At 49.1% G+C, this 26,732-nt stretch overlaps 1 non-coding gene and 24 pseudogenes across 1 annotated transcript; all 25 read left to right on the forward strand.

Annotated features, from left to right (window-relative positions):
- The first annotated feature begins 3,767 nt into the window (after positions 1-3,767).
- On the forward strand, positions 3,768-3,886 carry LOC143959381 (5S ribosomal RNA; annotated as a pseudogene).
- A 109-nt stretch (positions 3,887-3,995) lies between these two features.
- On the forward strand, positions 3,996-4,114 carry LOC143959372 (5S ribosomal RNA; annotated as a pseudogene).
- A 108-nt stretch (positions 4,115-4,222) lies between these two features.
- Positions 4,223-4,341, forward strand: LOC143959379 (5S ribosomal RNA; annotated as a pseudogene).
- An 86-nt stretch (positions 4,342-4,427) lies between these two features.
- LOC143959367 (5S ribosomal RNA) lies at positions 4,428-4,545 on the forward strand (annotated as a pseudogene).
- Positions 4,546-4,654: 109 nt separating this feature from the next.
- On the forward strand, positions 4,655-4,773 carry LOC143959370 (5S ribosomal RNA; annotated as a pseudogene).
- Positions 4,774-5,290: 517 nt separating this feature from the next.
- On the forward strand, positions 5,291-5,409 carry LOC143959356 (5S ribosomal RNA). The gene has a single exon (XR_013270212.1). It is a non-coding gene; the product is annotated as a 5S ribosomal RNA (ribosomal RNA).
- A 108-nt stretch (positions 5,410-5,517) lies between these two features.
- Positions 5,518-5,636, forward strand: LOC143959376 (5S ribosomal RNA; annotated as a pseudogene).
- Positions 5,637-5,745: 109 nt separating this feature from the next.
- Positions 5,746-5,864, forward strand: LOC143959357 (5S ribosomal RNA; annotated as a pseudogene).
- A 108-nt stretch (positions 5,865-5,972) lies between these two features.
- On the forward strand, positions 5,973-6,090 carry LOC143959364 (5S ribosomal RNA; annotated as a pseudogene).
- Positions 6,091-6,649: 559 nt separating this feature from the next.
- On the forward strand, positions 6,650-6,768 carry LOC143959377 (5S ribosomal RNA; annotated as a pseudogene).
- Positions 6,769-6,876: 108 nt separating this feature from the next.
- On the forward strand, positions 6,877-6,995 carry LOC143959365 (5S ribosomal RNA; annotated as a pseudogene).
- A 287-nt stretch (positions 6,996-7,282) lies between these two features.
- Positions 7,283-7,401, forward strand: LOC143959359 (5S ribosomal RNA; annotated as a pseudogene).
- A 113-nt stretch (positions 7,402-7,514) lies between these two features.
- On the forward strand, positions 7,515-7,633 carry LOC143959361 (5S ribosomal RNA; annotated as a pseudogene).
- Positions 7,634-7,741: 108 nt separating this feature from the next.
- On the forward strand, positions 7,742-7,860 carry LOC143959374 (5S ribosomal RNA; annotated as a pseudogene).
- A 108-nt stretch (positions 7,861-7,968) lies between these two features.
- LOC143959380 (5S ribosomal RNA) lies at positions 7,969-8,087 on the forward strand (annotated as a pseudogene).
- A 107-nt stretch (positions 8,088-8,194) lies between these two features.
- On the forward strand, positions 8,195-8,313 carry LOC143959378 (5S ribosomal RNA; annotated as a pseudogene).
- A 7,121-nt stretch (positions 8,314-15,434) lies between these two features.
- On the forward strand, positions 15,435-15,553 carry LOC143959366 (5S ribosomal RNA; annotated as a pseudogene).
- A 108-nt stretch (positions 15,554-15,661) lies between these two features.
- On the forward strand, positions 15,662-15,779 carry LOC143959371 (5S ribosomal RNA; annotated as a pseudogene).
- A 635-nt stretch (positions 15,780-16,414) lies between these two features.
- Positions 16,415-16,534, forward strand: LOC143959362 (5S ribosomal RNA; annotated as a pseudogene).
- Positions 16,535-16,641: 107 nt separating this feature from the next.
- On the forward strand, positions 16,642-16,760 carry LOC143959375 (5S ribosomal RNA; annotated as a pseudogene).
- Positions 16,761-16,869: 109 nt separating this feature from the next.
- Positions 16,870-16,988, forward strand: LOC143959363 (5S ribosomal RNA; annotated as a pseudogene).
- Positions 16,989-17,096: 108 nt separating this feature from the next.
- Positions 17,097-17,215, forward strand: LOC143959360 (5S ribosomal RNA; annotated as a pseudogene).
- A 108-nt stretch (positions 17,216-17,323) lies between these two features.
- Positions 17,324-17,432, forward strand: LOC143959373 (5S ribosomal RNA; annotated as a pseudogene).
- Positions 17,433-17,539: 107 nt separating this feature from the next.
- LOC143959369 (5S ribosomal RNA) lies at positions 17,540-17,659 on the forward strand (annotated as a pseudogene).
- Positions 17,660-18,380: 721 nt separating this feature from the next.
- On the forward strand, positions 18,381-18,499 carry LOC143959368 (5S ribosomal RNA; annotated as a pseudogene).
- The last annotated feature ends 8,233 nt before the right edge of the window (positions 18,500-26,732 follow it).

Consider the following 26,732-nt stretch of genomic DNA (forward strand, 5'->3'; position numbering starts at 1 on the left):
ACGACCTGAAAAGCAGAAGCAAGCAGACACTAAGCAATGCAAATCGACGCGTACTATACCAAGATATAGTCCACAATGAGAAAAAATGCTTACTGACTACACGCACTGATAATCAGATACGCAAAGACAAGCACAAACTGAAGAGCAGCACCGAACTGAAGCACAAATCTGAAAAGCGCGAATTGTCTCTCACCAAACTTCTACTAACACGCGATAGACACAAGATCAGCAGAAGGAGCCCAAAGGGTGCCGGACGTGGTGCTGAACTTCCTTTTTCTAGTGCCGCCGTATGCGGCTTACGTCACCGCGTTCTTGGCAACCAGAAATTCCAACAACTGAGTCTGACTGTGTGTATGCAACATCACTTCCGGACCTCTTCCGGAATTAATCCGTTGGAATAACTCCGCCGGATTTGGTTGCCGGAATGTACGACCGTGTGTACGGGGGCTTAGGCATTATGCAAGGCACATGAAAAAACACCTTTTTTCAAGACATGCTAGAGTTGTCAGGAATCTTCAAACTACGGCTCTCCAGCTGTTGTGGAACTACACACAGAACTGAGAGTGTGGCATCTATCCAACTACTCTCTGCTGGTGGACACAAGAACCTACATCTATAGATATAGCTATATACAGTATATAGCGATATCTATATATACACATACACACACACACTGAAGCAGGAATCAATATACATTGGCCAGGAAGTGAATTTGTTCACAGGAAGTAAGTGTGTGTTTTGAGGTCAAATCGTTTAGACATACACACATGACCCACACAAACACCACCCCATGTAAAAATACATTTAAAATTATCTTAAATTGCAAATAAGGATCATCTCTTCCTCAGAAAACAGTGAGCGGGGCATAGTGGTGGGAAGAAATTAGCAGCAGTACAAGCAACTTCCTGGAGGGGCATGATGTCATTCCTGCGTTCTGCCCACTGCTTCTGGGTACCAGATATATGCCACGGGTTCATATCTCCACTCAAACAGCATACTGTTAGGACCTGGGCTTGAACCTGGGACCTGGTGTGTCTGGCAGTGACTCTGCTTGCTGAGCCACATGGAATGCCAGACAGCTCCTTAGACAGCTCCTTAGACAGCTCCTTAGACAGCTCCTTAGACAGCTCCTTAGACAGCTCCTTAGACAGCTCCTTAGACAGCTCCTTAGACAGCTCCTTAGACAGCTCCTTAGACAGCTCCTTAGACAGCTCTTTAGACAGCTCCTTAGACAATTCCTTAGACAATTCCTTAGACAATTCCTTGAATGATCTTGTCTTGAATCTTGTTTGCCTTGAACCTTGAACCCTTTGCTCCTCCCATGAACTTCCTGATTTAAGCCATGTCTCTGCACTTCCTGGTTGCCAGAATATTGTGCCTTCACCAGCCAATATCTTGCTCCTGTCTCTCCTGCTGCGGACTGTATCCCCACTACCATTCGTTACTGACATTTGGCTTGTTCCTGGACTAGTTTCTGCTGAATCCCAACCTGCAACTATTTGTTACCGACTTTTGGCTTGTTTCTCAACTACGCTTCTGCTTGATCCCTATCTGGTATATCTGCTATCAGACCCCGGCTTGCTAACCTCCTGGTGGGGCTATCCTGAGGACTGTGACCTGGCACTAACACGCAGCAAAGCTCATCTCCACCTTCAGGAGCTCTGGTGAATACCGGTTAGTGCTTAGACCCCGCACCTCAGGTGAACCCGTGTCATCAGCCAGGGTGACCTGTGTGAATACCTGCTCAGGCCTCTGAGCCTGACTCCAGACCGAGCCTGACTGCCGACCGTGACAGAATATTCTGGCCAAAAACATGGAGGTCATTGTAGCAGCTGCCGTGGCTCCTCTCAGGGTTCAAATCGCTGAGTTGCAGACATTTGGTGTTAACTACCAGGAAAAATGTTCTGAGTTACAAATTGAAGTGAAAGGTCTACAAGAGGAAATCCTTGATCTACATAAACAATTGCAGGATTTTCATGCCCGAGATACTGCTGCCATAGATACTAATGCACGAATGCCCCTACTACTCAAGTTTAGCGGAGACCGCTGCCATTATAGAGGGTTCCTTAATCAATGTCGTATATACTTTCAGATGCAACCTGCTGCATTCACTTCTGACAGGAAAAAGGTGCTGTTTATTATCAACCTCCTGACTGAGGAAGCATTAGCCTGGGCCTCCCCTTATGTGGAGAAAGATGTCATCCTGGATAATTTTGATTCTTTTGTGACTGCGATGAACCAAGTTTTCGATGATCCTAACCGCTGTGCTACTGCTGAGGCAAAATTGCACAATTTACGGCAGGGAAGATGCTCTGTTGCAGAGTACACAACTCAATTCTGACCTTGGATCTCAGATATCACTTGGAATCCAGCAGCACAAAAGAGTCAAGGACTCTCGGAACAAGTAAAAGATGAGCTTGCCAGAGTAGAAAGTCCTGATGACCTCGAAGCTTTTATTAAATTATGTATTCAAATTGATCAGAGACTTACTGAAACGAGAAAGGAGTAGACACATGCATTCGTTTTCATCCGAATTTCAGGTATTTTCGTTTTCATTTTGTCAAACGATAACGAAAGCACAGAATCCGAAAAACTACAGATCCGACATAAATAAATGCTTTATTTTCGTTTTCGTTGTTACAACAGTTCGATATAGAATAGGACATTCAACGTGACTCTGACAATAACAATCTGTGTCTATAGAACCTGTGGTCGAATGTGCCTAACCTTACCTCTATTAGTCCAAGATTATATAGAGAAAATATTCGACAGAGAAAAAAGATTTGACAGATGTAGTGGGTTTTGTGTGTATGTATGTATATCTATATATATATATATATATATATATATATATATATATATATATATATATATATATATATATATATAATGTATATGTGTGTGTGTGTCCATGTATTTTTTATATATAGTGTTATATGGACACATACAGTACAAGATTGACCAGGCCAGATTTCAGTTGACTGACTTGTTGAGTGACTTGTCGGAGCCAACTCAATTACACATATCAAAGGGGACTTGTTGACCAAAAGGTTGTTAAGGTGGTATCTGTTAATCTAATTGCGCATATTGAAGGAAACTTGCTGGTGTTAATATGCAAGAATTTAGATTGGGGATAGGCCTTATTCTATACACCAAAAGGTTGTTAAGGTGGTATCTGTTAATCGAATTGCGCATATTGAAGGAAACTTGTTGGTGTTAATATGCAAGAATGCAAACTAGGGCAGTTTATGACTACAGCTGTTCACGGCTAGGGGTAATCTTTTGTCACTCTGGAAAAAAGACACAAGGAGATCAAAGCATTTAATGGAAAGGGCCAATCAAATTGCTCAGCCATTCAATGCGTAGTATATATAACATGGCATTCAGTCTTGTTTGGGTGTGTAGTTATGAAGGCACCAAGGATTAAGGAACATGGAGCTCTGAATATGTTCTAGATTTGTAAGATCTACTCTGTTGGATTGTGTGATCTGTTGCAAGACTTTGTTCTGTGCTGGAAGTCAATAAAGTGCATCTCTCTGGAAGAATTGGGTTGCTGCGGAAGAGTACTTATAATAACGAATTAATCATTTACCAACTACATAAAATATATCACTACACTTAGGAGGCCTGGGTGGCGGAGCTCTCAGACTATGCTGCCATCTTCCTCCGGTGCAGGCCACGCCCCCGACCTGTTTTATTTTTCTGCTTGTTTGCCGAGGTGACCATCTTGGCATTTGTCAAGAGGGTTGAGTGTGGCCAGCAGGATCGCTTATGGCCACATCACCCTGAATCCACCCGATCTCATCTGATCTCGGATGCTAAGCAGGGTTGGGCCTGGTTAGTACCTGGATGGGAGACTGCCTGGGAATACCAAGGGACGTAGGCTATTTTTTAAATATGTTGTTGGCGTCGACGACCTGTTTTGTTTATCTGCTTGTTTGCAGAGGTGACCATATTGGCGTTTGTCAATAGGGTTGAGAATGGCCAGGAAGATCCACTACGGTCACATCACCCTGAATGCACCCGATCTCGTCTAATCTGGGATGGTAAGCAGGCTGGGGCCTGGTTAGTACCTGGATAGGAGACCGCCTGGGAATACCAGGTGCCGTAGCATTTTTGTTAATATGTTGTTGACGTCGACAACCTGTTTTATTTTTCTGCTTGTTTGCCGAGGTGACCATCTTGACGTTTGTCAAGAAGGTTGAGAGTTGGCAGCAAGATCGCCTACGGCCACATCACTCTGAGTGTGCCCGATCTCATCTGATCTCGGATGCTAAGCAGGGTTGGACCTGGTTAGTACCTGGATGGGAGACTGCCTGGGAATACCAGTTGCCGTAGGCTTTTTTTTTTAATATGTTGGTGGCGTCGACAACCTGTTTTATTTTCTAGCTTGCTTGTCAATAGTGTTGAGAATGGCCAGCAAGAACGTCTATGGCCACATCACCCTGAATGCACCGATCTCGTCTGATCTTGGATGCTAAGAAGGGTCAGGCCTGGTTAGTACCTGGATGGTAGACCGCCTGGGAATACCAGGTGACGTAGGCTTTTTTTTAATATGTTGTTGGCGTCGACGACCTGTTTTGTTTATCTGCTTGTTTGCAGAGGTGACTATATTGGTGTTTGTCAAGAGGGTTGAGATTTTTTCAGCAAGATCGCCTATGGCCACATCACACTGAATGCTCCTGATCTTGTCTGATCTCAGATGCTAAGCAGGGTCGGGCATGGTTAATACCTGGATGGGAGACCGCCTGGGAATACAAGGTGCCATAGCCTTTTGGTTAATATGTTGTTGCCGTCGACAACCTGTTTTATTTTTCTGCTTGTTTGCCGAGGTGACCATCTTGGCGTTTGTCAAGAGTGTTGAAAGTGGCCAGCAAAATCCTCTTTGGCTACATCACACTGAATGCTCCTGATCTTGTCTAATCTCAGATGCTAAGCAAGTTCGGGCCTGGTTAATATCTGGATGGGACACCGCCTGGGATTTCCGGTGACGTGTTTTTTTTTTAATATGTTGTTGGCGTCGACGACCTGTTTTATTTTTCTGCTTGTTTGCCGAGGTGACCATCTTGGCGTTTGTCAAGAGGGTTGAGAGTGGCCAGAAAGATTGCCTATAGCCACATCACCCTGAATGCACCCGATCTCTTCTGATCTAGAATGCTAAGCAGGGTTGGGCCTGCTTAGTACCTGGATGGATGTTGTTGGCATCGACGACCTGTTTTAATTTTCTGCTTCTTTGCCGAGGTGACCACCTTGGCATTTGTCAAGAGGGATGAGAGTGGCCAGCAAGATCCCCTACGGCCACATCACCCTGAATGTTTCCGATCTCATCTGATCTCGGATGCTAAGCAGGGTCGGGCCTGGTAAGTACCTGGATGGGAGACCACCTGGGAATACCAGGTGCCGTAGGCTTTTTTTTTTATATGTTGTTGACGTAGACGACCTGTTTTATTTTCTGCTTGGTTGCCGAGTTGACCATCTTGGCGTGTGTCAAGAGGGTTGAGAGTGGCCAGCAAGATCCCCTATGGCTACATCACCCTGAATGCGCCCGATCTTGCCTGATCTCGGATTTTACGCAGGTTTGGGCCTGGTTAGTACCTGGATGGGAGACCTCCTGGGAATACCAGGTGCTGTATTCATTTTTTGAATATGTTGTTGGCATCAACGATCTGTTTTTTTTTTAATGCTTGTTTGCTGAGGTGACCATCTTAGCGTTTGTCAAGAGGGTTGAGAGTGGCCAGCAAGATCATCAATGGCCACATCACCCTGAATGTTCCCAATCTCGTCTGATCTTGGATGCTAAGCAGGGTCGGTCCTGGTTAGTACCTGGATGGGAGGCCGCTTGGGAATACCAGGTGCCGTAGGCTTTTTTTTAATATGTTGTTGACGTCGACGACCTGTTTTATTTTTCTGCTTGTTTGCCGAGGTGACCATCTTGACGTTTGTCAAGGGGGTTGAGAGTGGCCAGCAAGACCGCCTATGGCCACATCACCTTGAATGCGCCCGATCTCATCAGATCTCGGAGGCTAAGAAGGTCAGGCCTGGTTAGTATCTGGATGGGAGACCGCCTTGGAATACTAGGTGCCGTAAGCTTTTTTTTAATATGTTGTTGGCGTCAACGACCTGTTTTATTTTTCTGCGTGTTTTCCGAGGTGACCATCTTGGCGTTTGTCAAGATGGTTGGGAGTGGCCAGCAAAATTGCCTAAGGCCACATCACCCTGAATGCGACCGATCTCGTCTCATCTAAGATGCTAAGCAGGGTCTTGCCTGGTTAGCACCTGGATGGGAGACCACCTGGGAATACCAGGTGCCAAAGGCATTTTTTTAATATGTCGTTGGCGTCAACGACCTGTTTTATTTTTCTGCTTGTTTGCCGAGGTGACCATCTTAGCATTTGTCAAGAGGGTTGAGAGTAGCCAGCAAGATCCCCTACAGCCACATCACCATGAATGTTCACGATTTCATCTGATCTCAGATGCTAAGCAGTATTGGGCCTGGTTAGTATCTGGATGGAAGACCGCCTGGGAATACCAGCTGCTGTTGGCTTTTTCTTAATATGTTGTTGGCATCTACCTGTTTTGTTTATCTGCTTGTTTGCAAAGGTGACCATCTTAGCATTTGTCAAGAGGGTTGAGAGTGGCAAGCAAGATAGCATACAGCCACATCTCCCTGAATGCACTCGATTTTGTCTGATCTTGAATGCTAAGCAGGGTCAGGCCTGGTTAGTACATGGATGGGAGACCACCTGGGAATACCAAGTGCCGCAGGCTTTTTTTTAATATGTTATTGGCGTCGACGACCTGTTTTATTTTTCTGCTTGTTTGCCGGGGTGACTATCTTGGCGTTTGTTATGAGGGTTGAGAGTGGACAGCAAGATCATGAACAGCCAGATCACTCTGACGGCACCCGATCTCATCTGATCTCAGATGCTAAGCAGGGTTGGGCCTGGTTAGTACCTGGATGGGAAACCACCTGGGAATACCAGGTGCCGCAGGCTTTTGTTTAATATGTTGGTGGCGTCGATGACCTGTTTTATTTTTTTGATTGTTTGTCAAGAGGGTTGAGAGTGGCCAGCAAGATCGCATATTGCCACATCACCCTGAATGCACCCGATCTCGTCTAATGTGGGATGGTAAGCAGGCTGGGGCCTGGTTAGTACCTGGATAGGAGACCGCCTGGGAATACCAGGTGGCGTAGACTTTTTGTTAATATGTTGGTGGCATCGACAACCTGTTTTATTTTCTAGCTTGCTTGTCAATAGGGTTGGGAATGGCCAGCAAGAACATTTATGGCCACATCACCCTGAATGCACCCGATCTCATCTGATCTTGGATGCTAAGAAGGGTCAGGCCTGGTTAGTACTTGGATGGGAGACCGCCTGGGAATACCAGGTGATGTAGGCTTATTTTTTTTTAATATGTTGTTGGCGTCGACGACCTGTTTTGTTTATCTGCTTGTTTGCAGAGGTGACCATATTGGTGTTTGTCAAGAGGGTTGAGATTTTTTCAGCAAGACCACCTATGGCCACATCACACTGAATGCTCCTGATCTTGTCTGATCTCAGATGCTAAGCAGGGTCGGGCCTGGTTAATACCTGAATGGGAGACCGCCTGGGAATATCAGGTGCCGTAGCCTTTTGGTTAATATGTTGTTGGCGTCGACAACCTGTTTTATTTTTCTGCTTGTTTGCCGAGGTGACCATTTTGGCGTTTGTCAAGAGTGTTGAAAGTGGCCAGCAAATTCCTCTTCGGCCACATCACACTGAATGCTCCTGATCTCATCTGATCTGAGATGCTAAGCAGGGTCGGGCCTGGTTAATATCTGGATGGGAGACCGCCTGGGAATGCCAGGTGCCGTATTCATTTTTTTTAATATGTTGTTGGCATCAACGATCTGTTTTTTTTTCTGCTTGTTTGCTGAGGTGACCATCTTGGCGTTTGTCAAGAGGGTTGAGAGTGGCCAGCAAGATCGCCAATGGCTACATCACCCTGAATGTTCCCAATCTCTTCTGATCTTGGATGCTAAGCAGGGTCGTGTCTGGTTAGTACCTGGATGGGAGACCTCCTGGGAATACCAGGTGCCATAGGCTTTTTTTTAAATGTTGTTGGCGTCAACGACCTGTTTTATTTTTCTGTGTGTTTTCCGAGGTGATCATCTTGGCGTTTGTCAAGAGGGTTGAGAGTGACCAGCAAGATTGCCTACGGCCACCATGCCTTCAATGCGCCCGATCTCGTCTGATCTCAGATGCTAAGCAGGGTCGGGCCTGGTTAATACCTGGAAGGGAGACATCCTGGGAATAACAGGTGCCGTAGGCATTTTTTTAATATGTTGTTGGCGTTGACGACCTGTTTTATTTTTCTGCTTGTTTGCCGAGGTGACCATCTTGGCGTTTGTCAAGAGGGTTGAGAGTGACCAGCAAGATCACCTACGACCACATCACCCTGAATGCGCCCGTTCTTGTTTGTTCTCGGATGCTTAGCAGGGTCAGGCCTGGTCAGTACCTGGATGGGAGACTGCCTGGGAATAGGGATGAGCTTCATGTTCGAGTCGAACATACGTTCGACTCGAACATTGGCTGTTCGTCCGTTCGGCGAAGTCCGAACATTTTGGTCCGTTCGCGCCAAATTCGTGTGGCGCTCACGGCCCACAATGCACTGCGATGGCGCAGTGCAATGCTGGCTCATGATTGGCCAAGCATGCACTGTGACCCCGCATGCTTGGCCAATCGCAGCGCCAGCAGCGAGGAGAGCCATGATTGGCCACAGGCAGGATGCCTGTGGCCAATCATAGCTCAGGCTGTGTAGTGCACGCCCCACACTATATAAGGCCGCCAGCGTGGCGGCCTTGTGTAGTGTGTTGGCGTCTGAAGCAGTGGGTGTTCAGTGTACCTTCAACACAGTACACACCGATCGTTTTCGGATGATTTTCGATCTTGCTGTTGTGTAGTGGTTGTTGTCTGCGTGCCCTGACCGCAGTATACACCGCTATATTCACCTCACCTATATAGTGATCTATCTTTTATAATAGAGCTTGCAGTCAGTAGTGTTAGGAGATAGTGTGTGCTGTCTGCGTGCTCTGTACCCAGTACATACCGCTATATCCACCTACATAGCTGTTCTCTATTTGAGCCCACTTGCCATCTGCAGGAGTTATTGGAAGTTGTGTGTGCCTCCAGCACAGCACAGTATACATCTGTATATACCCCTTTATCTCTGGTGTTCTATAATAAAGGCATCTGCAGGAGTTAGTGGGTGTTCTGTGTACCTTCAACACAGTACATACCGATCGTTTTCGGACGATTTTCGATCTTGCTGTTGTGTAGTGGTTGTTGTCTGCGTGCCCTGACCGCAGTATACACCGCTATATTCACCTCACCTATATAGTGACCTATCTTTTATAATAGAGCTTGCAGTCAGTAGTGTTAGGAGATAGTGCGTGCTGTCTGCGTGCTCTGTACCCAGTACATACCGCTATATCCACCTACATAGCTGTTCTCTATTTGAGCCCACTTGCCATATGCAGGAGTTATTGGAAGTTGTGTGTGCCTCCAGCACAACACAGTATACATCTGTATATACCCCTTTATCTCTGGTGTTCTATAATAAAGACATCTGCAGGAGTTAGTGGGTGTTGTGTGCCTCTAGCACAATATACACTACCCAACTGCTTTTTTACCCAACTCCTTTCAGGCCATTACCATGTCTGAAAGGCCAGCAAGGAGAGGCAGACAGGCGCGAGCCGATAAAAGAGGGCAAGCAGGCTCTGTGTCTAGAGACAACAGTGCTGGTCGTGGACGCGGTGCATTGTCATCAGCACGTGGCCATGGGACACGCTTGTCCTTCTTTTCGGCAGCTGGACATGTTGAACCGCAACATGCCAACGACTTGGTAGAGTGGATGACCAAGCCCTCTTCATCCTCCTCATCCTCTCTCACCCAGTCTCAGGGTACTAGCAAAGCAGCTGCCAACGCATCGTCTTCCCTCCTCTCAATGTCATCATCAGTGACTCCTTCCTTAGACCCACCACGTCCTCCTGAGGAGTCTCCTGAACTCTTTGAGCACAGTGTTGGGTACATGCTCCAGGAGGATGCCCAGTGTTTTGTGGGCTCTGATGATGACACTCAGCTAGAGGAAGGCAGTAGCGTGAGCGCAGAGAGAGGGGATGCTCAAGAAGGACAGCAATCTGGCAGTCATGTTCCACAAGCTGCAGCATACTGCCAGGTTTGCTACAGCGATGAAGAGGGAGGGGATGATGAGGGCACTGACTCCACGTGGGTGCCTGGAAGGAGAAAGGAGGAGGAGGAGGAGGAGGAGGCACATGTCAAATGAGGCAGGATGCCCTCCGGGGGCCAGCTTAGGTGCAGCACACCGACTGAATCACACCGCAGAGCTCCACCTGTGCAGAGCGCTGCCTCTGCGCGTTATTCTAAAAGTTCTTTGGTGTGGGCCTTTTTTGAGACGAGTGCATCAGATCGCACCGCTGCTATTTGCAACATATGTCTCAAGCGTATCTCACGTGGCCAAAACATCAGCCGCTTGGGCACCACATGCTTGACCAGACATATGTTGACCTGCCATGCAGCTCGTTGGCAAGCGTACCTCAAAGACCCACACCAAAGAACAAAGGGGACCTCTCCTTGTTCCTCATCAGCTGACATCTCCAACCCCACTAGACCTTCAGTCCTCTCTGAAACCTGCTCTGAGAGGAATGAAGGTGTAGAATTAGATGTGTCACAGCCAAGTGCTTCCGGGAACTCTGCTAGCGGTACACCCACGTCCGATTATAGCAGGCAAATGTCCCTGCCCCAGCTGCTGGACCGGCGAAAGAAGTTCACTCCCAGCCATCCACATGCCCAGTGGTTGAATGCTAGCTTGGCTAAATTGCTAGCACTTCAACTGCTGCCTTTTCAGTTGGTAGACTCGGCCCCCTTCCGTGAGTTTGTACAATGTGCGGTTCCTCAGTGGCAGGTCCCCAAACGCCACTTTTTCTCACGGAAGGCGATTCCGGCTCTCTACCGGCATGTGGAAGGCAATGTCCTTGCCTCGCTGGACAGAGCGGTCAGCGGTAAGGTGCATATTACCGCTGACTCATGGTCCAGCAGGCATGGACAGGGACGTTACCTGTCTTTCACGGCCCATTGGGTCACTCTTCTGGCAGCTGGGAAGGATGCAGGACAAGGTGCAGTAGTGTTGGAGGTTGTTCCGCCACCACGCCTCCAAAATGCTACTATTGGTTGTGACACACCTCTCTCCTCCACCCCCTCCTCTTCTTCTTCCTCCATGGCCTCTTCCAGTGCTCTGTCCTCAGAACCAGCGGTGCTCCGTAGGCGTTCCAGGGGCTACGCAAGTACGCAGGGAAAACGATGCCATGCCATGCTTGCGCTGGTTTGTTTGGGGGACAGGAGCCACACTGGGGCGGATATTTTGTCAGCTCTGCAGGGGCAGGCCGAGAGGTGGTTGACGCCACGCCAGCTTAAGCCAGGAATGGTGGTTTGCGACAATGGCACCAACCTCCTCTCCGCCCTCCGACAGGGACAACTGACCCATGTGCCCTGTGTAGCTCACGTCCTTAACCTGGTGGTGCAGCGGTTCTTTGGCAGGTACCCCGGCTTACAGGATGTCCTGAAGCAGGCCAGGAAAGTCTGTGTGCATTTCTGCCGATCATTTAATGCCTGTGCTCAGCTGGCTGAGCTCCAAAAGGAGTTGAACCTGCCCAAGATCCGCCTTATATGTGACATGCCCACCAGATGGAACTCAACATTGGCCACGCTGCAGCGGCTGCACACGCAGCAGAGGGCCATCAATGAGTAGCTGTGTGACTACGGCACCAGGACAGGGTCAGGGGAGCTTGGTTTTTTCTCACCACGCCAGTGGGGCATGATCAGGGATGCATGCACTGTCCTGTCACCGTTTGAGGAGGCCACAAGGATGGTGAGCAGTGACAGTGCATGCATCAGTGACACTGTACCTCTTGTCCACCTCTTGGAGCATACGCTGCGTGGAATAATGGACAGGGCACTTGAGGCAGAACAGAGGCAGGAAGAGGAGGACTTCCTTGCCTCTCAAGGCCCCCTTTATCCAGACAGTGTTCCTGCTGTGCCACCCATCACACAGGAAGAGGATGATGAGGAGGAGGAAGAGGAGGAGGAGGATGATTGTGTCAGCATGGAGGTGGAGGCTGGCACTCAGCATCAGCAGCAGCAGTCTTATAGGGATGATTTACAGTCCCAAGAAACACGTGGACTTGTACGTGGCTGGGAGGAGGTAGCTGCGGATCATGTTGTCCTTAGTGACCCAGAGGACTCCGGACCGAATGCCTCAGCTAACCTACGCTGCATGGCCTCCCTGATCCTGCAAAGCCTGCGGAATTATCCTTGTATTCTTCGGATCAAGGAGAGGGACCATTACTGGCTGGCCACTCTCCTTGATCCACGGTACAAGGGTAAGGTTGCTGACCTTATCTTGCCATCGCAGAGGGAGCAGAGGATGAGACATCTCCGGGAGGCCTTGCAGAAAGGTCTGTGCAACGCGTTCCCAGAGACTGGGAGGTTACAAACTCCTGGTCCTGGACAACGTGTTGCTGAGGCATCGGTCAGAAGGAGCAGTGGAGAAGGTGGCCGTCTGACTGATTCTTTCAGACCTTTTTTTAGTCCGCAGCCCCAAGGTATGATCGGTTCCAGCACCCATCTCCAGCGTCTGATTTACATGGTGCAGGAATACCTAGGGGCAAGGTCAGACTTGGACACCTTTCCCACCGAAAATCCTCTGGCTTACTGGGTCTTGAGGATGGATCACTGGCCAGAGCTTGCACAGTATGCAATTGAGCTACTGGCCTGTCCTGCATCCAGCGTTCTTTCAGAACGCACCTTCAGTGCTGCTGGTGGCTTTGTTACCGATCACAGGGTGCGTCTGTCCACCGAATCAGTTGATCGACTGACCTTCATCAAGATGAATCAGTCTTGGATCACCCACAGCTACCAAGCACCTGAAGCTGATGTAACAGAATAATTTTTTTTTAAATATCACATCCCTTCAAGACTGCCTATGCTGATGCTGAGTGACTGTCCTGTTATGTTGATTGTCTATCCTCTTCCTCCTCCGCTGATATGTTGGAAGAACATTTCTGGTTCTGGTTGATGCCATCAGCCCAATTTTTCTGCCCCTGTTTTTTTTGTTTTTTAGGGGCGTTTAAGTACAATTTTTGATGCAATGCTTTGCAGCAGGGCTAATTCCTGCAATCAAACAAGAGTATATGGGAGAGGTTGCAGTGTGGTGGCACCAGCACCAGTGCCTAAGGCCCAATTTTTCTGCCCCTGTTTAACAGGGGCGTTTAATTACAATTTTTGATGCAATGCTTTGCAGCAGGGCTAATTCCTGCAATAAAACTAGAGTATATGGCAGAGGTTGCAGTGTGGTGGCACCAGCACCAGTGCCTAAGGCCCAATTTTTCTGCCCCTGTTTAACAGGGGCGTTTAATTACAATTTTTGATGCAATGCTTTGCAGCAGGGCTAATTCCTGCAATAAAACTAGAGTATATGGCAGAGGTTGCAGTGTGGTGGCACCAGCACCAGTGCCTAAGGCCCAATTTTTCTGCCCCTGTTTAACAGGGGCGTTTAAGTACAATTTTTGATGCAATGCTTTGCAGCAGGGCTAATTCCTGCAATAAAACTAGAGTATATGGGAGAGGTTGCAGTGTGGTGGCACCAGCAGCAGTGCCTAAGGCCCAATTTTTCTGCCCCTGTTTAACAGGGACATGTAATTACAATTCTTGATATAATATTTCACAGGAGGGCCCCTTCCTGTGCCCACCCAGAGTAACGGTGAGGACTTATAGTGTTGTGGCACCAGCACCACAACCACCAAAGGTCAATTTTTCTACCACTGTTCAACAATGGCATGTAATTACAATTCTTGATATAATCGTTCACAGCAGGGCGCTCCAGCGCCCACCAAGAGTCACTTTGAGGGCTTACAATGTTGTGGCAAAACCAACACCTTGTTCGGCCATTTCTGCAGAGCATATAGGGCAGGCCCCTACTTTCAAACATCCAATTTACAAACATCTCCTACTTGCAAACGGAAGGAGACAACAGCAAGTGAGATGAAAAAAGATGGACGACAAAACAAATTATACAGGGGTGATAACCCTTCCCTATGTTTTCCAAAAAGCTTAAAAATAGTTTTTTTGACTGGAGCTACACTTTAAAAATGTACCAGTTGAAAATTACAAACAGATTCAACTTAACACAACAAACCTACACAGTCCCTGTCTTGTTTGCACCGCCTGTATACTGCTGTTCTGAGTATATAGGGCCTGGGGGCCACACGCATTTCCTTTTTTTAATATGGGTACGGGGTTCCCCTTAATATGCGTACAAGACCTAAAGGGGCTGGTAATGGGCAGGGAGGGCTACCCATGCCATTTTTCTCAATGATTTTCAACCATATTGCAGGAACCAGATATAACATTAAAACCGCAAGCAGTTTTAAATGGTGTTATTTCCGTTTAATGTCATTTTGTGCAGGGACTGTTCTAAACACGGGAAACACGTGGCACTGAACAGGCATACTACAGACACCCCCCAGGCACCATATTTAAAGGAATATTTCACTTTTTTTTTCACTTTAATCGTCATTAAAATCAGTGCTCCCGCCAAAACGTCCATTTTTAAAAACATTTTAGGCATTGACCCATGTCCCCTTGGTCAGGAGCCAGGTCCCCAAACCCTTTTTAGGACAGTATCTTGCATATTAGCCGTTAAAATTAGCACTTTTCATTTCGAACGTTCGAGTCCTATAGACTTCAATGGGGTTCTAAAGTTCTTTCGAATTTGGGGTCCGTTCGAAAGTTCTGGTGCGAACCGAACCGGGGGGTGTTCGGCTCATCCCTACCTGGGAATACCAGGTGCCGTAGGCTTTTTTTAATATGTTGTTGGCGTCGACGACCTGTTTTATTTTTCTGCTTGTTTACCGAGGTGACCATCTTGGCGTTTTTCCAGAGGGTTGAGAGTGGCAAGCAAGATCACCTATGGCCACCTCACCCTGAATGCGCCGATCTCGTCTGAGCTCAGATGCTAGGCAGGGTCGGGCCTGGTTGGGAGACCGCCTGGGAATATCAGGTGCCGTAGAAATTTTTTTAATATGTTGTTGGCGTCGATGACCTGTTTTATTTTTCTGCTTGTTTGCCGAGGTGACCATCTTGGCGTTTGTCAAGAGGGTTGATGGTCGCCAGCAAGATCGCCTATGGCCACATCACCCTGAATGAGCCCCAATCTCGTATGCTAAGCAGGGTCGGATCTGGTTAGTACCTGAATGGGAGACTGTCTGGAATACCAGGTTCCGTAGGCTTTTTTCAATATCTTTTTATTTTTCTGCTTGTTTGCCGAGGTGACCATCTTGGCATTTGTCAAGAGGGTTGAGAGTGGCCAGAAAGATCGCCTACGACGACATCAGCCTGAATTTGCCCGATCTCGTCTGATCTCGGATGCTAATCAGGGTCGGGCCTGTTTAGTACCTGGATGGGATTTCACCTGGGAATACCAGGTGCCGTAGGCTTTTTTAAAATATGTTGTTGGCGTCGACGACCTGTTTTATTTTTCTGCTTGTTTGCCGAGGTGAATATGTTGGCATTTGTCAAGAGGGTTGAGAGTGGCCAGAAAGATCGCTTACTGTCCATCACCCTAAATGCGCCCGATCTCATCTGATCTCGGATGCTAAGCAGGGTCGGGCTTGTTTAGTACCTGGATGGGAGACCGCATGGGAATACCAGGAGCTTTAGGCTTTTTTTTAATATGTTGTTGACGTCAAAAACCTCTTAAATTTTTCTGCTTTTTTGCCGAGGTGACCATCTTGGTGTTTGTCAAGAGGGCTGAGAGTGGCCAGCAAGATTGCCTACGGCCACATCACCCTGAATGTGCCTGATCTCGTCTGAACTCGGATGCTAAGCAGGGTTGGGTCTGTATGTTGTAGGCGTCGACGACCTGATTTATTTTTCTGCTTGTTTGCCGAGGGGACCATCTTGGCGTTTGTTAAGCGGGTTGAGAGTGGCCATCAAGATCGCCTACGGCCATGTCACCCTAAATGTCTCCGATCTCGTCTGATCTCCGATGCTAAGCAGGGTCAGGCCTGGTAAGCACCTGGATGGGACACTGCCAACTGTTCCCAATCTCATCTGATCTTGGCATTTGTCAAGAGGGTTGAGAGTGGCCAGCAAGATTGCCTACGGCCACATCACCCTGAATGCATCTTGGATGCTAAGCAGGGTTGTGCCTGGTTAGTACCTGGATGGGAGACCGCCCGGGAATACAAGGTGCCGTAGTCTTTTTTTAATATGTTGGCATCGACGACCTGTTTTATTTTTCTGCTTGTTTGCCGAGGTGACCATCTTGGCGTTTGTTGAGAGTGGCCAGCAAGATCCCCTACGGCCACATCACCCTGAATGTTCCCAATCTCATCTGATCTGGGATACTAAGCAGGGTCGGGCCTGGTTAGTTACCTGGATGGGAGATCGCCTGGGAATAGCAGGTGCTGTAGGCTTTTTTTAATATGTTTTTGGCTGCGATGACCTGTTTAATTTTTTTACTTGTTTGCCTAGGTGACCATCTTGGCATTTGTCAAGAGGGTTGAGAGTGGCCATCAAGATCACCTACGACCACATCACCCTGATTGCGCCTGATATCGTCTGATCTCGGATGCCAAGCAGGGTCAGACCTGGTTAATACCTGGATGGGAGACCACCTCGGAAAACCAGGTGCTGTAGGCTTTTTTTTTAATATGTTATTGGCGTCGACGACCTGTTTTATTTTTCTGCTTGTTTGCCGAGGTAACCATCTTGGCGTTTGTCAAGAGGGTTGAGAGTGGCCAGCAAGATTGCCTACTGCCACATCACCCTAAATGCGCCCGATCTCGTCTGATCTCGGATGCTAAGCAGGGTCAGGCCTGGTAAGCACCTGGATGGGACACTGCCTGGGAATACCAGGTGCCGTAGGCTTTTTTTTAATATGTTGGTGGCGTCGACGACCTGTTTTTTTTTTCTGCTTGTTTGCCGAGGTGAACATCTTGGCGTTTGTCAAGAGGGTTTAGAGTGGCCAGCAAGATCGCCTACAGCCCCATTACCTGGAATATGCCCGATCTCGTCTGATCTCGGATGCTAAGCAGGGTCGGGCCTGCTTAGTACCTGGATGGGACACCGCCTGGGAATTCCAGGTGCTGTAGGCTTTTTTTTAATATGTTGGTGGCGTAGATGACCTGTTTTATTTTTCTGCTTGTTTGCCGAGGTGACCATCTTGGCCTTTGTCAAGAGGGTTGAGAGTGGCTAACAAGATTGCCTATGGCCACATCACCCTGAATGCGCCTGATCTTGGATGCTAAGCAGGGTCAGGCCTGGTTAGTACCTGGATGGTTGACCGACTGGGAATACCAGGTGCCGTAGGCTTTTTTAAATATGTTGTTGGCATCGACGACCTGTTTAATTTTTCTGCTTGTTTGCCGAGGTGATCATCTTGGCGTTTGTCAAGAGGGTTGAGAGAGGCCAGCAAGATTGCCTACAGCCACATCAACCTGAATGCACCCGATCTCATCTGATTTCGGATTGCTAAGCAGGGTCAGGCTTGGTTAGTAGCTGGATAGGAGACCGCCTGGGAATACCAGGTGCCGTAGGCAATTTTTTAATATGTTGTTGGCGTCGACAACCTGTTTTATTTTTCCGCTTGTTTGCTGGGGTGACCATCTTGGCATTTGTCAAGAGGGTTGAGAATGGCCAACAAAATCGTCTATGGCCACATCACCCTGAATGCGCACCATTTCGTCTGATCTCGGATGCTAAGCAGGGTTGGGCCTGGTTAGTACCTGAATAGGATATGTTGTTGGCATCGACAACCTTTTTTTTCTGCTTGTTTGCTGAGGTGACCATCTTGGCGTTTGTCAAGTGGGTTGAGAGTGGCCAGCAAGATCATCTACGGCCTCATCACCCATAATGCGCCCGATCTCATCTGGTCTCCGATGCTAAGCAGGGTCGTGCCTGGTTTTGTAGCTGGATGGGAGACCGCCTGGGAATACCAGGATCCGTAGGCACATTTCTAATATGTTGTTGGCATCGACGACCCGTTTTAATTTCTGCTTGTTTGCTTGGCATTGGTAAAGAGGGTTGAGAGTGGCCAGCAAGATCACCAATGGCCACATCACACTGATTGCACCCTATCTCGTTTGATCTCGGATGCTAAGCAGGGTCGGGCCTGGATGGGAGACCGCTTTGGAATGCCAGGTGCCGTAGGCTTTTTTCTAATATGCTGTTGGCGTCGGCGACCTGTTTTATTTTTCTGCTTGTTTGCTGAGGTGACCATCTTGGCGTTTGTCAAGAGGGTTGAGAGTTGGCAGCAAGATTGCCTACTGCCATATCACCCTGAATGCGCCTGATCTCATCTGATCTTGGATGCTAAGCAGGGTCGGGCCTGCTTAGTACCTGGATGGGACACCGCCTGGGAATTCCAGGTGCTGTAGGCTTTTTTTTAATATGTTGTTGCGTCGACGACCTTGGGTGGTCTCTTCGGTATCTCTGGGTTACAAGCTGGAGTTTCACCTTCTCGCTTTCTAAGGTCAAGGATCCCCAGGGACCCAGTAAAGCAAAGACCGCTATTTCTGGCCTTAGATCACTTACTATCCCAGGGGGTGATAGTAGAAGTGGACCCAAAAGAACAGGGTTCAGGGTTTTACTCAAATCTCTTCACCGTTCCAAAGCCAAATGGAAGTGTCAGACCTATCCTGGATCTGAAGGATCTGAACCGGTTTTTACGCATTCGGTCCTTCCGAATGCAGTCAATTCACACTGTGGTCTCCTCCCTGCAAGGGGGAGCGTTTATGGCATCAATAGACATCAAGGATGCATATCTCCATGTGCCAATTTTTCCCGCACACCAAAAGTATCTAAGGTTGGCGGTAGAGCAGCGCCATTTTCAATTTGTGGCCTTGCCGTTCGGGCTCGCTACGGCCCCTCGAGTCTTCACAAAGTTTCTGGACCCTCTCTTGGTAAACCTAAGAGCTCAGGGTATAGCCGTCATGGCTTATCTAGGCGATTTGCTTCTCATAGAGAAAACAGTAGCGCTCCTGAACTACAGTGTTACCAGAATGCTAGAACACCTGGAACGCCTAGGTTGGATTATAAACCTAGAAAAGTCATCCCTACAGCCTGCTACCAGGTTGGAATACCTGGGTATGGTTATCAACACCGCTCAGGGCAAGGTGTTTCTACCAAGGCCAAAAGCCTTGGCCATTGGGGATCTGGTGCGCCTAATTCTGGGCAGAAGATCTTTCCCCATTCGGTTGTGCATGAGACTGTTAGGAAAAATGGTCGCCTCCTTCGAGGCCGTTCCATTTACACAGTTCCACTCAAGGCCTCTGCAAAGATGCATCCTTGCGGCTTGGAACAGGAAGCCCCAGTCCTTGGATCTTCCTATGCGTCTATCCCCAGGGACACGCAAGAGTCTCGTCTGGTGGTTACAAACCGAGAATTTGCTGAAAGGCAAAACTTTTCTTTCTCTTCCATGGAAGATAATTACGACAGATGCCAGCCTGACAGGCTGGGGAGCAGTGTTGGAGGAGAGGTGCTCGCAGGGGAAATGGTCTGCAATCGAGAAGCTATTGCCCATAAATGTCTTGGAGATCCGGGCAGTTTATATGGCTCTCATAAACTGGTCTTTCAGACTACGGGGTCTCCCTGTTCGGGTTCAGTCCGACAATGCCACAGCAGTGGCCTATATCAATCACCAGGGCGGTACCAGGAGTCTGGTTGCGCAAAAAGAGGTGAATCGCATACTTATCTGGGCAGAAAGGCATGTTCCATGCGCCAGTCTTATGTATACACTCGCCGACTGTATACACTAGACTCTCTGAATACACTAAACCCTCTGTATAGGGGGGCGTGGCCTGAGGTGCAATGGAGTAGGACGTCTGCAGTAGGAGCTCCGCTCGTCCACACTCCTGCAACCTCCATCCTGCAACATCCTGCCTTGGTGCTGTGCCTGGACGTCCCTGCCTTCTCCCCCGCAATACTCCTGGAGCCATCCGCCCGCTCGGGCGCTGTGCGGGGCCGTTCTGGTGGGATTTCCCCATTCGGGGACGGCCTGTAGGAAAGTCTGCGGCTTCGGCCTAGGCTACATCTTGCTACACCCGGCGGCGGCTCTTGGGCCTCCCCAGCCCTCTAGACTACTCCGGAGCTGCCCCGCAGCACCCCCGGCTGCCGGATCGCCCTCGGCCGCGGGTGTGGGACCTATTTTTCGGACGAAGACTGGTGGGACAGTCCGCGGCTTCGGCCTGGTCCCTCTGCCGGCGGCCATCTTGCTACACCCGAGGCGGCCTCCACAGACCTTTATGACTGCCTGCAAACTTACATCTCTCTGCTGTGGCCACCGATTGCTTTCTACCACCTGTGAAGTGCCCCTTTATCCCCCTGCGACCGGTGGGACAGCCTGTGGGACCGGCCTGGGCCTAGGAGCAGTGGCCATCTTGCTATACCCGCTGAGGTACTGTGCCCGGTGATCTGTAACCCCCTGACTGTCCTGTCCCCGGTTAATTCCCGCTGCAGCCGCTGATCCTCTTGAACACGGTCCATAACCTTAATTGCGGCACTGTACAGCTGTTGTGAGCGGGGAATTTAAGAGGTTGGCCTAATACACAGCAGCCATCTTGGCACACCTCGGACCACTTCCGGACCATGTCCCCACCTAAAAAGTCAGCCGAGGCCGCTGACAAGCTTGCCAGGTACCGCTGCCATGAGGAGGAGCACCGGGTCAGGGATGGCGCCGGAGCTCCCTCTGACGCAGACCACTCTGCGTCAGCCACTAACCAAGTCCTCGATGCCATCGCCCTGTGCCAGAGCACGCTCACCTCCAAAATTGAGGAGGTTAAAATTGATGTGTCCCTCATCCGGCAAGACCTCTCCACCCTCCGGGACCGCGTGGCGGAGACAGAGACCAGCATCAGTAGAGCTGAGGACATCATACACCCCCTGCAACACACCACTGATGAGGTACACCGCCAGCTGCAACAGCTTAGCGCAAAACAGGACGACATGGAGAACCACCTTCGGAGGTGCAATCTCCGCTTTATTGGCCTCCCTGAGTCGGCTGAGGGCAGCGACCCGGCGGGTTTCCTTGAAAATCTCCTGACCTCCACCTTCGGCAGAGAGGCATTTTCGGTGATGTTCGCGGTGGAGAGGGCCCATCGCATTCCTGCTCGTCCTCCTCCCCAGGGAGCCCCACCGCGCACCTTGATAGCGAAATTTCTTAATTTCCGGGATCGCGACAAAATCCTCCGCCTGACCAGAGAAAGGGGTAATATCCCTCATACCAATACGCATGTGGCAGTATTTCCAGACTTCTCCAGCGAGGTACAGCGGCAGCGCTCCAGGTTTCAGGATGTTAAACGACGCCTTCGGGTTCTACACCTTAAATACGCAATGTTGTATCCTGCGAAACTTCGCGTGGAATACGAAGGCCGAACCATCTTTTTTGAAGATCCTGCACTGGCGTCCACCTGGATTGACCAGAGGGAACATCGAGACTGAACATGCTACCCTACCTGGGCGCCCACGACTTTTTGATTAAGCCGTTGATGGGCCCATTACAACTGACGGCCCTTTGCGGAAGCTGGGGGCTAACCCGGAAATTCCTTTAACACTAGTTCCGGCTCTTACAGCATGCTTATCGACTCCAGGCGACCTTGCCGACATGCGCTCCCTGCCTCCTTTATACCTGCGGAGCGCCTGGGGAGGACCGTGGGCTACACGACGTCCACACCTTTTCTACTATACTTTAAGCAATCATCCCTATGGCGGGCGGAGCTACCCCCTGCTCAGCCATGATGGTGTTACACCTTTTTGGCTCCTACTCCCCAAGCACCCTTCAGAGAAGAAGTCGCCCCCCTAGGATTTTTGGGATTTTTGTGTACTTCTTCCTCCCCCGTTTGACTCTTTTTTTCCCCCCTTTGTTTTTTTCTTTGTTGCCATGGGTATCTATGCCCCCCTGCAATCAAGTTCCATGCCTCCAATGGGTCCTACGCATTGGATGTCCCCTGTTGGTACCCGGTTATGGGGTTTGATGTCCAAGCCGTGTTGGGGTGGCGCTGGACTGGGTGGGGGAGGGAATGTTGTGGTTTCTATTTTTCTTACACCATTATGTTTACAAACGTTTGTTTATGCTGAAGGTACTATGTTAAAATTTTACATGCACTATGGGTATTGGCTGCTATTGTGTTTTATGCTAACTGATATAGCCGTGACTGCTCTGCTGACTCTAGTACACCTCTGGTTTATTGTATGCGCCCTGCATCCGCCATGAGCTCTCTAAAGTTCTTTACGTGGAATGTCAGAGGTATGCGGAATAAGATAAAATGAACCGCCGCCCTGGCATTCCTTAAGTCCCAGCGTGCTGACATAATTGCGCTCGTTGAGACCCATGTTACTGGCCATCTTCAATCCTCTCTCAAAAAGCCATGGATAGGTTGGGCATACCATGCCACCCACACCTCATACTCCAGGGGGGTTTCGGTCCTAATTGCTAAAAGGGTGCCGTTTGACCTAGTGCTGCTCCAGACGGATCGGCAGGGCAGATATGTGTTTCTACACGCCACCATTAACGGATCCCCTATTTTGATACTAGCCTGCTATGTCCCCCCTCCCTATAATACGGTTGTAATTAAGGAGGGCCTCGCATTTATGGCACAATACCCCTTGGTGCCGGCAGTGTGGATGGGGGACTTTAATATGACCCTCACTCCCGCTCTGGACCGAATGGGCACACCGGACTCCCCTACTGACCCGCCAGCCCATACTAGACTACATCGTATATGGACCGACTTTGCCCTTGTGGATACTTGGCGACACAGGTATCCGCATGCTAAAGCATATTCGTGCTTCTCTGCTAGCCATAACACGATGTCCCGGATCGACTTCATCCTTATTTCACAGACCTTGACACCCAGACTGGGAGATTTGGGCTTCGCTCCAAGAATCCTCTCGGACCATGCCCCCTACTGGATCACGATGCGGCTCCTGAAGGCCTCTCCCCCTCCTGCTTGGCGGCTTAACCCATTTTGGTTGACCACCCTGCGGGAGCAGGAAGACATCCCGACGGAGTTGCAACACTATTTTACCGTTAACAGGGACTCCGCTACGCACGACATAGTGTGGGAGATGTTTAAGCTTTACGCCCGCTCCCTGCTCACCACGCGCATTAACAGACTTAAGCGGTCGTCCACCCTTCTTGTCCAACAGGCTACGGATCACCTACAAAGACTAGAGGAGGCGTTTCATCGAGACCCCTCACATGACACAGCCAATAATCTTAAGATTCAGTTACGGCAGGTCTCCCAACTGCATACGGAGAAGGCCAAGCAGCGCATTTTTTTCTGTAGGCAAAGGATATTTGAGTACGGAGAAAGATCGGGCAAACTACTCGCTTACCTCGCCCACTTAGATTCCCGTCCCCCAGTTGTGGTATCACTGAAAGACATCCAGGGGAATGATGTTACTGATCCACAACAAGTGGCGGAGGAGTTTGCGAGATTTTATCGCGCACTCTACGCCACCCGGGTCACTCATACCCCCCAAGACACCATAGACTACTTAGCGAGAATTACATTTCCCAAACTGACAGATGCCCAACGCGAGCTCTTAGAGGCCCCCATTACTGAGGAGGATATTTCCGGGGCTATCTCCTCTCTGGCCACCTCTAAAGCACCTGGACTGGATGGTCTACCGCTTGAATTTTATGCCACCTACTCTGAAATTTTGACCCCTAAACTTCGCAATCTATATGAATCGATATTTGACACGGGATTCCTACCCCCCTCTATGAGAGAAGCTCAAATAGTAGTAATTCCCAAGCCCGGGAAGGACCCACACTATCCGGAATCATATAGACCCATCTCCCTACTACAGGTCGACATTAAAATATTGGCTAAGATTCTTGCCTCCCGCCTTAACCAGGTCATCCTTTCACTGATCCACCCAGACCAGACTGGCTTTATGCCAGGAAAAAACACCACCATGAATATCCGCCGTTTACTCATGAATATTCAGGGATCCCATGATGAAGTCGGCTCGCGGGTCGTGGTGGCTCTAGATGCTGCCAAGGCCTTCGACTCCGTGGAGTGGAACTACCTGTGGGAGTGCCTTTCGGGATTTGGACTTGGCCCCAATTTTATTCGATGGGTCCAACTCCTGTATCAATCCCCTAAGGCCAAGGTGATAGTAAATGGCTGGCTCTCTGACCAGTTCCCGCTGGAGAGAGGGACCAGACAAGGCTGCCCCCTCTCTCCCATGCTATATGCTTTGGCTGTGGAACCACTTGCTATTATGGTTCGCGCAGACACCAGAATCCGTGGCCTTAAGATAGGGAGTCTGGAGAAGAAAGATCGGGATGTATGCTGACGATACACTCCTCTACTTAGCCAATTCGGGTCCCTCCCTTCTTGCAGCCCCTCACACCATTGACAGTATTGGTAGTCACTCGGGTCTGAGTATCAACTGGTCCAAATCGCAGATCCTCCCACTCGATCATTTCCCCCCTGTACCCACTTCCCCTCCTCTGAATCTCCCTAGAGTCTCTGTGATCAAGTATCTAGGAGTGCAGGTCACTAGATCACTGACAGACTACGTGCCTCTAAACATTGAACCCCTGTATACCCTGATCAAGAACAAGACACAAACCTGGGCCAGACTACCTCTAGGTGTTATGGGACGCATCAGTCTGGTCAAAATGATACTTCTACCTAAGATACTTTATTTGGTGTGGCATGCACCCCTATACATACCACAAAAGTTTTTCAAAACAATCGAGTCAATTCTTAATTCATTCGTATGGGGTCACAGCAGACACAAATTGTCTTGGAACATTCTGAAGAATCCAACGACATTGGGAGGGGCTGCTCTTCCAGATTTCCAGGATTACTATCTTGCCTCCCAATTGTCCCACTTTTATCATTTTGACAAGAACGAGCTACCAAGATACCAGACACTACTTTGCCAACGTCCGGGCGACCCAGCCCATACCCCACTTCAGTCGGTCCTTCGGGCCCCATTGTCAGGACATTCCCCCCATCACAAAGTAGACATGCTCACACATCACCGGAGGATCTGGCGGAAGGCCCTGAAAAAAATCGGGACCCCGCAGGTCCATTCCTATACACCTCTCTGGTTTAACACTCATTTGCCCGAACTGTTGTCCGTTCCAGATCCCGCAGTCTGGATACGTTATGGGATCCTATACGTGCACCAAACTATGACTAACGCTGGGCTCAAATCATTTCAAACGTTAAAGGAAGAATTCTCACTCCCTAACCATGTCCTTTTCAGGTACTTACAGCTCCGACATGCTTTACAGACTCAATTCGCCGGCTCCAACCCAACCCTGACAGTCCCTCCTATAGTTGATATAATTAAAGGTGATGAGCCAACCAGGTTGATTTCCGCCCTCTACTCCACCATCCGTCTCCCAGGCACCTTGAAATTGGCATATGCTGCTAAGACCCGATGGGAGGTGGATGTTGGAATAATTGAGGATGAGGAGTGGGATGAAGTCTTGGGGGATGTGAAGAGAGTTTCCCCCAAGCTGTCGGACCGCCTTACGCAGTTGTACATCATTCATAGGACATACTTGACTCCCCAGAGAATAGCACGGTTTAAAACAATGTATAATCCGGGATGCCGCTTATGCGACCACACCCCAGGCACCTTCTATCACCTCATATGGTCCTGTCTGGTTATCCAAACATACTGGATACAGGTGATTCGCTTTCTCCATGATCAGATGGGCTCTCCTGCTAGCCTTGACCCGAAGATGTGCCTGCTTGGTCTGTTGCCGGAGTTAGACGCTGACAAACCTCTTCGCACCTTTTTACATGAAACGCTGTTCCTGGCGAGAAAAGGGATTGCTTGTGGCTGGATGCAGGCCCTCCCCCCCACTGTCCAGTGCTGGAAGAAGGAGATTAACGATACCCTTCCATATAAGAAATTGATTTATGCACATAGAGGATGTCCACTTAAATATGAGCAGATCTGGGGTAGATGGTTGGAAGATTGGGAGACATGTACCTGATTTGCTGCTATATTGATCCCTTACCCCCCTCCCCCCTCTGCCTCTCCCTTTCTGTGTATCTTCCACCCATTGGGCCTCCTCTTATTATTTTCCCCTCCTCCTCCCCCCCCCCCCCCTTTTCAGTTACTTTTGTATTAATTTTCTCTTTTTTTTTTTTTTCTCTCTGCTTACTCCCCCTACCCCAGCTGATACACAATGGCTCTATAATGATTTTGCCAATGATGAGTGTTTATTTTTCTACAGCACAGCTAATCTAATGTACTCATATAGGCAATACTGCCTTGGCCATGTTGGCCTATGTTACCCTCTGTACCGATGGCATGTTTGCTATGTCTGCTTTTTACCCTGTTTTCTGCTCCTTTCAATAAAGTTTGTTTTTCAATTAAAAAAAAAACCCTCTGTATAGCACAGCCTGTCTTCTGTATGCACTAGACTGTAAAAACTAGCTAGAATACACCAGCCTGTCTTCTGTATCCACTAGACTCTCTGTATACACAACGGATTTGGTTGTCGGAATCTCTGACCATGTGTACAAGGGCTAAGGGCCATGAGGGGGCATGTTTATGTTTCCCTTCCACAGAGGCAAGTTCACGAAACAGATTAACAAGCTGTTCCTTCCATGTTCGTTTGATGTGTGCCCCATG

The sequence above is a fragment of the Lithobates pipiens genome, unplaced genomic scaffold (assembly GCF_037356315.1).
Source record: "Lithobates pipiens isolate NorthernLeopardFrog02 unplaced genomic scaffold, aLitPip1_a1.2 Scaffold_71, whole genome shotgun sequence".
Lineage (NCBI taxonomy): Eukaryota > Metazoa > Chordata > Amphibia > Anura > Ranidae > Lithobates > Lithobates pipiens.